At 40.1% G+C, this 9,579-nt stretch overlaps 1 protein-coding gene across 2 annotated transcripts in view; it reads right to left on the minus strand.

Moving 5' to 3' along the window:
- The window catches only part of LOC109088377 (zinc finger and BTB domain-containing protein 20-like), a 54,411-nt gene extending 46,708 nt beyond the window's left edge, over positions 1-7,703 (minus strand). Inside the window, exon 1 of one of the 2 annotated variants that reach the window (XM_042757101.1) lies at positions 6,816-7,703. The gene's annotated coding sequence lies outside the window, so the exon portion shown is untranslated. Of the gene's footprint in view, positions 1-6,653 lie in introns of both variants that reach the window. The other variant, XM_042757099.1, reaches the window with a different exon arrangement.
- Positions 7,704-9,579: the final 1,876 nt, after the last annotated feature.

Consider the following 9,579-nt stretch of genomic DNA (forward strand, 5'->3'; position numbering starts at 1 on the left):
GTGTGTGTGTGTGCATGCATTCGATGACAGTTGTTGTCTTCCCAGAAACATGATACATTATATATTTGTCCCGCCAGATCCTCCAGTGTTTTGTGCAGCACACCACCAACCGTCTTCAAAAACTAGTCGTTGCCAGGAACAATAAAGTCTTGTTAACAATGTGGAGCGGTGAAGTGTTAAACACGTTTGCTATTACAGCCTTTACTCGATTCCTCGTTTCTGTTAGCGTATGCGCCCGCTCATACTTCTCCTACTGGAGCGGTGAACACGTTCGGAGCTGCCCTCTTCTCCGAAATGGAGGACATTCTCTCTCTGAGTGCTCTGCTGTGCTCCAAACAGCTCCCTCCCTTGCCTTCGTCAGGCCCGTTTTCTACAGCCCGGTTGTAAACAAATAAGAAGTAAACTCTGAGAGAGAACTCTGTGACTACCTCGGTTTTATTTTTTCATCTCTCTTTTACAAACCATTTCCAGATATTTTCCTCACTAAGACTTGTGGAAAACCATATGAGCGGCGGGGTTAGCTGAGGACACCAAAGCACCTTGGCAAACATACAACTTCCCTGTTAGAATCCAAGATACATTTTTCACATCAGTGAAATGCCTGTGTACTCGTTTATGCATTTAAAGAGACACGCTGAAAAGATCCTGCCGATGTGCGTGCAGTACCAACTAAAATATAAGAGAAAAGCACAAACAGGCTTTTATTTGCATGTGCTGAAGTACAAAAACAAACTCTACATTTGTTTGGTAGGGACAGACCTTGGGAAAGCGTGCAGCCAAACAAAAGTGACAAAGTCGTATGGAAAATGCACTCTTACTTGTTTCACCAGCCTCACTTCACAGCAAACTTTAGCAGTGAAAAAGGGAGAAAAGATTCACCGAGTTAATGCTGCAACACATGACTGACAATTATGTATGCAAAAGGGCGGGAAAGAGTTGCTGGCACGCTCGTGTGGAAAATCCCCATTGTACCAAAGCAACTCTTGGTTCTGAGGTAAATGTTACTAGTCTGCCAGGTGAGGTCTAAACTGGTTTTCCTGATGTATGTGGGTGTGAATGAGAGTAGCTGACGCTGCCTCGTCCGGGTCATCTGAGGTGAACGTGTACAGTTCACAGTACAACTGGGACAAAAAAAATGCACCATTGAGAGCAAGGTGGAGAACACGAGGACGTCTCCGTCACTGTAGCGAACGCCGATGCAGCTGCCGATCAAGGGAACACAAATACACTTGTACCAAAGGCAAAGAGGTGTCAACTTTGACCTGGATCTAACATGCAGTCCAGGCCTATATTAAGAATTAATATACAGCATTCCCACTCACCACTAAAGTCCCACTCATGGTGGGAAACACTGTCTGTATAAAAAATGTAAATGTAAAACACACACACAGAGAGAGAGAAATATGACATGAATCAAAGATCTAGTGAGTCCAGCCACATTCTTAAAAATAGCATGAAAATTAGGAAATCACTCATCAAGACTAACCTCATCTTCAGTAAAAAAGAATAGAAGTTATTCCTCTAAGATAAAGCCTAAGGGTAAGGGAATGTTCAGCTCAATTAGAAGAAGTGGATAGCTCACTAATTCTGATAGATCTCTCAGATTAAACTGTCAAGTAATTACGTTGCAAGCATTTACTAAAAGCAAAAAAACAAACAAACAAACAAAAAAACAACTTCACAGCCCAATTACAATCCAGTTCTAAATGCTTTCTCAAGTTGAATGGAGAATAATGTATCTTCATGGGATATTACATATCTTATTACATATACATTTAAGCTAACTAAAATATTAATACACTTTACATATGTATTTTTGTAAAATGGCCGAATAGAGGAGTCACATATTTTTATCGTTGTCCCTTGAAGGAAAGCAGAGAAAATCAAAGTGTGAATGAATTGCCCTTGGTTTCCCCTCAGGCTGTGTCATGAGTTTCGATGCAAAATTGTTATTTTACGTAAGAGAAACATCATCATGCTAAACATCTTACAATGAGTTACACACAATATAAGCCATACTTCTCAATCCAGTCTGGAATCGTGTTAGCTCTTCAATGTTCTGACTTTTAGTTCTAGAGTTTTATTTTTTTATTTTTTTTTTGAAGTTACATATTAATGCCATTTTGCCATATTTACGTGTTACCAGTAAAGTGTGTAATCTGTTTTGGAAAATGACTCCTCCTACTGGTTAGCCCCAGAACATCAGAATAAATAAAGAACTGATGTCATGCATGTTCGCATAATTAAAACCTAAGAAACTACATTGTGTAAAAATAATAGGCAACACAATATCAACTCAGGAGGGAGCGCTGCTGACCATCCTATGGGTCAAGGATTTCCTCAAACCATGTGATGGCCTCCAGATGCAAGACACCGAGCAATAAAAATCTGAATAATCAAACTGATAATTGTTATGATATGAAATATCATTGCACATGTCAGGCTGAAATGTAGGTGTTGCAACTACGTCATAAAGAAAGCGAAGCCGAAAGGTCAAATGCCTGTAATAGGCTACATAAAATATTAATACCCTCCCTTTCTGTCAATACTACATTCCTTAAGAATAGGTATTTGGACATTTGTGTGAGCTTAGGTATCAAAATGTGATATTTTCAGTTCCTGCCAGTGTTTGCCTCAAACTCTATGCACATTCACCCTTGCACTGCATGTTCTTTAATACTCATACTGAAGTTAAGATAAGCATGCACAGGTTTTTATAATGTATAGCAGGTCTCAGTTCTCTATCTAGGACAATGTGCCTTTGGCTCTGTTTTATTTTCTATGCGTTGCACTGAAATAAATGCCATTGTCTGACCATAAGATTCCTTAAAGAGGAATTAACTGACTCTGACCTTGACAATTAATTACATTAGTGAAGTTCACCGTTCAAACGGGTGAGATGGTTAAGACAACCCTTTAATCTGACTTAGTTAGCTCTGGTCTGACGGTACAGCAAACAGCATACCAGTAAACAATGCTACCACGTACCGATTTAAGAATAATTAGAACGGCCTGAGGCAGATCATCTGACAAAATCATTGTGATTCTGTAGACCTGTAATTGTTTAATTGTAATTTAGCATTTTTCATTCTGTCGAATAATCAATTGCAAACTCTTTAAAAGTCTCTCGCAGTTACGTTTGAAGCACTATGAGGGTTTGATGTTTCCAAAATAAACAGCACACAATGCCTGCTTTTGATCCACCAATCCCAATATTCCTAAGATCATGATTTATTTGTTGTCCTTTGGTTACATTTATCATTTCCATCTCACCAAAAATAGACAAAAGAACATCTTTAACATTTTTTATAAACATTAAGAATAGGAATATAAACTAATATTACAAAAAATGCCACTATCCCAAAGTCTATATGAATTTATATACTGCATCCATCGCAAGCAAAATAAATAAATAAATAATCATGCACAGAAACTAAAAACCACTTCGCTGTATCATTAAACGTCCACAAATAATATTTAAAGGTCAAGGAGCATGCATGTAAAAAAAAAAAAAAGTGTTTGAGGTCAAACATATTATGATCACAACCCTGCTACGATAATAACTCAATGAGCTGATCATTATATAAGCAACAATCAAATCAATAAACACATTACTCTTTAGTGCAAAAACAAATAAGCTAAAAGAGAAGTCAAATAAAAATACAGGTGTACATATTAATATTAATGTTGAGAAAAGCTCCCACAGAAACAATACATTTTTGTTCTAGAGTTCTCTTAGTTAGCCTTCTGTGTATATGATACCACTTACTAAGAATATTTTACTATAGCTTAAATACTTATAAAAGAGTCATAAATCCACTCAAGAATGACCAGCTCTCACAGGTACGCCCAGGTAGCCTACATAACGTCTTAAAAATTTACAGACAAAAGTGTCACATATTCCCAAGCATCACATAACTGACATAGCTAAAGCTAACCTCATTACTCACAAGTAAGCATTAGCACGTGAAAACCAACTGCACAGGGAAACAACTCTGACTTCCAGAACCAACACATTCAAGGAAAATTAAAAAGTTTTTTATCGGTTTTGGTATAGCCTACACAGTCGTAAACTACCGTGAAACATACATCTCAAGGTCTTGTTCGCATGATAAGCTACTTTAAAGTCGGTAAAGCTGACACACAAACACCTACATGCAGCCAAGGCCCTTCTCCCGAAATCAGCCATAAAACTACACACGTGTTTAATTGATGCACATACAGTGAGCGCGCGACTAAAAACAGCTTCAAATGGACTTAAACAGGTGCACATTACAAGAATAAGGAAGAACGTGTTAAAATGTTACAGTCCTGTACATGTGGGGAAAAGCTTGATACACAAACTAATATATATCGTGTATTTTAATTAAATGCGCTGACTAAAATGAAAACTATTTGCTATAAATATAGAAAGAGTTAATTTACTCGACGTTATCCTAGCTGCAGAGCCACGAAGAATTTCTCTATGAAAAGTAGGCCGCTAATCAGCTAAAAAAAAAAAAAAAGTGGTGTGGTGACATTAAAAAAATAAAAAAAAAAAATTATTGCAGTGCTTGGGCTATATATTTATAATAAAATTTTAAGTTTAAAAAAAATGACTGGAGAATGCTATAATATTTTACGATGATTGACTGACTTATGCCAATGCATGCCTATATCTTACAGCCACGTACAAAGTGTCTGAAACACAAAGAGAGAGATTAAAGTTCTCCTCGTGAAACTGTCGACATTTAACGGGGATTGAAGTACAGGCTAAAGACAAGAGGTGTTTATTCCGACATCCACAGCTTTAGGAGACTGACTCACAACAAATAACCTATATTAACAGAGCAGCGCACAGAGCTCATGATTGAGCTACCAAATCCTAAAATCATCTGACTTAATAATTATAATATGATTGAATCCCATATACGCCAGCACTCCACTTAATAAATAAATAAATAAAATCCTTAACGTTTAATGAAGTAATATTTGACTACTATAGATAATTTGTGTGTGTGTTTTTTTTTTTATCAATAAGTCAAACTTCCAAGGCCGAAGCGTCTGAGAGCGCTCAGCAAATCCAAAAAAACCTAACAAACATGCACACTGCTAGCACTGCTAAATAAAATGAGATAACTGCATTTCGTTTATATCGTAAAATAACTAGGTTTTCCTTCTTTCAGCTCATTCGTTCAGATAAAACACTATAATAATCAAAGTAGCCAACATCGAATAGAATCTCCCCACATAAATGCCAACCTTTCCACGCCGTTTGCTATAAATAAACAGATTATATAAGACAGACATTTTATAATACAGCGTCGGGAACCAGAGTGCATATGATAAATTAATGAAAAAAGATGTGTCTGGGGTGTTTTTTTTTCTCCACCACGGGCCAATGCCATGGCTCTCGTGCCCGCCGTCTCGTGCTACAGATAACAATGCAATCAGCGCTGCCTAAAGGCCCGTTAGTTACCTCCAAAAACCGAAGACGAGCTCCTCTGTGTTTAGCCATATTAAGTTTTTTTGGTGTGTGTGTGTTAAAATGGCCGAGTGATTGTTTTATTGTTTGCTTAGCCTACAAACGCGTGCGTTACAGGCAACAAGCTGGCACTTCACAACACGGAGTCAAAAAGAGGTCATTCATAAGTACAGGCATTAGAATACAGAACAGATGGCCATTTATATTTTGTAACTAAAACTGCATTTCGGCTTCTCCGCGCACTTGGAGCGAGGGCTAAAATTCCGGTCACTTCGTTAGGCTGCGTATCCCCATTTAATGATGACGAATAACGGAGACGGTAGAGCGCCAGACACACTCCCTACTACAAAACTCCACGGTTTCGCTCAGAATACGAGAATCCGAGCTGCCGAGAACATCCGCGCAAAACAACGACCTGCGAACAGTTGGGCTCGTCCCGAGACCAGAGGCTAGTGCGCACATCCACCGGGGGCAATAAAATATTAGCAACGGCCCGGAAACCACTAGGATTCCTGATACGCGGCTGAAACGTTCGAATCATCGGAACATTGGTTACTGTAGCGCCGATGGCCTTTAATCGGTGATACTTGACACTTTAACACACGGTTAGAGCGGTGCTATTGTATCAAATATTTGGCTGCGCGTAGGGAAGTCCCTAGCGGCTCCGCTGGGTCGAACTGTGCTCTTCGTGTCACGGTCCAGTGTTGCGTTGAGCACTTCGCGAATTATTAAAATACCCCGTGAAATAACTCAACTTGTACAAACTACCGACAAAGTCCTCGTAGCCTGACAACTGTTCGGCTACTTCCTAGAAAATGAGTGATCGAGCAGGGAATTACACGCTCATTTTACCTGAGACGTCACTTCAGGCAAGCACGAGTCTTTCTGCTTTAATTTCAGACAAACACGGGCTGTTCTGAGAGATCTCGGCTGCTGTAACGCGAGTTTTGCAATTCTTCACCAACTAAATGTGATTTTTATAAGTTTTTCGTATCTTCTTCAAAGCCGTCTTATCTGTAGCCTGTGGATGGACAAAGACTAAGGTCCTGCGTTTGAGCTGTTCGTACAGGCTTCATGCTTAAGTTTTTTTTTTTTTCGTTTTTTTCCAGCTCATATCACGGAATGACTGCTATTACTCTTATAAATAGCCTAACATAAATAGTGTAAGTACCCTCCCTCTGTCTCTTACCTGCTGCTTTAAGGGTCTTTCTTCTCCAGTGGCTACAGCGCTTCACAGCTTCCCCGGCTTTCCCCAGGCAAGGACTGACTTTATTAATATTGTCCCTTACTTTGTTTCATTTCTCACTTCCATCTTCTTTCATCTCATCAATAAACACACGCTGCAGCCTACCTTCGGAGAGGACATCACGCAGCTCACTCGTGCCCTCCCATTTTTTCACTATTCGTCGAAGATTTTGGGCAGCCACGCCTTTCTGCTGGCGATTGGAACAGAATGGACTTTCTTGATGTACGTAGGTTGTGATATAAATCGTTCAACATGACTTTACCCCAATCGGTGAGCCGCACGCCCTCCCTTCCGCGCGGCGAGGAACGCTGAAACGGGCTCCATTGTGGCTCTGAAAGAGAAACTATTTTGGCTGATCGCAGTCGTTGTGTTTGAACCAGCATGGGCTCTGTGCATCCTCAGTTTCTTAATTCTCGGAGCACCGTTTTCCGCGGAGTATTTCGATGCGCTCGTTGCGCTCCTCTTTCGAGGACTTTCTTCTTTTACGCGTCACTTCTTGAGCATGAACAGATGCATGCATTAGCTACCACGCCACGAGTGTTATTATAACTCGCTGAAATCCATGTCCCATTCTCGACCAAAGGCCAGCCAGTCATCCGAGAATCCCGCACGTTGATCATTTATAGATGGCCTACATTAGATTGGTTGGGGGCGCTGTCAATAAATTTCTCCCAATTACATCTGGCCCCACATTGGATGATGACGGTGCCCGTCAGTCGGAAGACCAACAAGCTAGATTGTTCACCGTGCCTTTTACTTTCTACGCATTTCTATTTTCTCATTTATTTATTTTGTAACGTCCCTAGCTGACCTAAAGGAAACGTAAGGAGAGTTGCTGACGGGACTGCTGGCCAATCAGATCGTGAAAAGTGACACCGGACTTTTTTGTTCACCAATACGTTTGCGGAGCCGTTGTGACTGATACAAAATAATGCAATAGTGGCTCACGAGTCGCCAGCCACACCGAGCACCCCCTCCCCGACTCCCCCCAGTCTAGACAATGACAGGTGTGTGTGTGTGTGTGTGTGTGTGTGTGCGCGCGCGCGCGCGGCCGTCTGTAGTCTAGACGAGGAATAATCAACCTTCCCTTCGAGGCTAAGTGATTTTTTTTCTTGTGAAAGTGTGTGGGTGTATAAATACACGCATAGATATATATATATATATATATATATATATATATATATATATATATATATATATATATATATATATATATAGCGTTTATATATAGAATATTATCCGAACGACTGATCTTAGTGTTATGACAGCAGTGCACAGTAATTAACATCTTGAATATTGTGTTTGAATATTGGCAGCGATATAATTATAATTTTAATGCGTTCCACTAAGATTTCGGGATGTCAAAAGTCCAACGAGACATATTTGCAAACAACAAGGCATCCTGTGTTCTATTATTTTGCTAAAGCCTGCTCGACCTTGGCTCGCGTAAATATTTCGTCACATGTAACAATCCTTCTCCTCCATAATATCGTTCCTCTTAGTGTGAGGTTTCCGGTTTGGATTGCACGCTTTTCTTGACACTGAGCTCCCTCTTCCGGTTACAGACATGAACAGCAACGTTTTACCGAGAGGTTCACCGGGGGACACGCACACCGGCTGCCCTACATAAAATGCACCCATTGTAGGCCGGAGTGTCAGCTGAGGACGACTTGCAACCTAGAAACGGCGCTCTGGCCCCTCCTTCTCTTTGTCGGGCGCATTGTAAACGCCAGCCAGAGGTCTTCTGAAGTGTTCTTTTTTCCCCAGTGAAAACAGATCGTAAAATTGGCCTGGACCCCAGAACGCGCTTTTCTCCATTTTCATCAACCCCTGTCGAGACCCCTCGCGATTCCTCACCAAAGGCCCAATGACATCATCAGAGCCCTTTGTATAGAGCTGCTAGGGGTTCGTTTCATTTCAAGCAGTCCTGCTCTCGATGCGTTCGATTTATATCTTATAGTTTATATTTATTTTGAACAGAGTTAACGCGCCTTTCTTAAAGCGCGAACGCTACATCTGGGAGAAACAACGCTCCGCAGGAGTGCACTTCGCAACTTACTTTTTGCATTGTGTTATGTAGCCTACAGCAACATAAACTTTGTGAGATGATATCAGAAAAACTGCTCATGACCGAGAGTGCGGAGAGCACGCTGAAGTGTTCGGTGTTCGCGGACCCTTGCGCGCGCGCGCCTAACTATATGGAGACTCACGATATTCTTCAGATCTTTCAGGTGAGAAGAAAAAAGCAAAGCTGCAGCTACTGATATGTATTCTTACGAAGAAAATGGTAGACAGTGATGAATTGCTTTGCACAAAATGGCGAAGGACATTTCAGAGCGCTAATAGAAGTTCCCAAAAAAAGAGAAAGCGCAGCGTGTTGATATCTTATTGTTCTGCTTTATTTAATACAGAGCTGCATATTGTTTTATGAGTAGGCCTCTTACGAAAACAAGCAAACAAAATAGAGCTCTGACTAACTATCAAAGTCATTTTAGCAGCAGATAAGAAATATTTAGTTGCTTGAGACATCCAGGACAGGACCGTTGTTGTGTTCTCGTGTGTGCTGTTTCTGGACATCACAGAGAAACTGGTTTTTGATAGACCACATGATTCACTTCACTTCATGTTAGAACAGGGATTTTAACTCTGATTTATTTTTTATCTATTAAGTGTGTTATATAGATTAATATATTTTATATAGATTTGTTTCAGACAGAATCATGACTGAATTGAGAGGTTTTACTGGTGACTACATTTAAGAAGGATTCGAGCTGATCTTGTTAAATATATTGCATACTGTAGTCACTGTCATTTAACTTGACCCTATAAACATAATTATTATTATTATTTATTTTTTAATAGTTGTAAA

The sequence above is a fragment of the Cyprinus carpio genome, chromosome A5 (assembly GCF_018340385.1).
Source record: "Cyprinus carpio isolate SPL01 chromosome A5, ASM1834038v1, whole genome shotgun sequence".
NCBI lineage: Eukaryota > Metazoa > Chordata > Actinopteri > Cypriniformes > Cyprinidae > Cyprinus > Cyprinus carpio.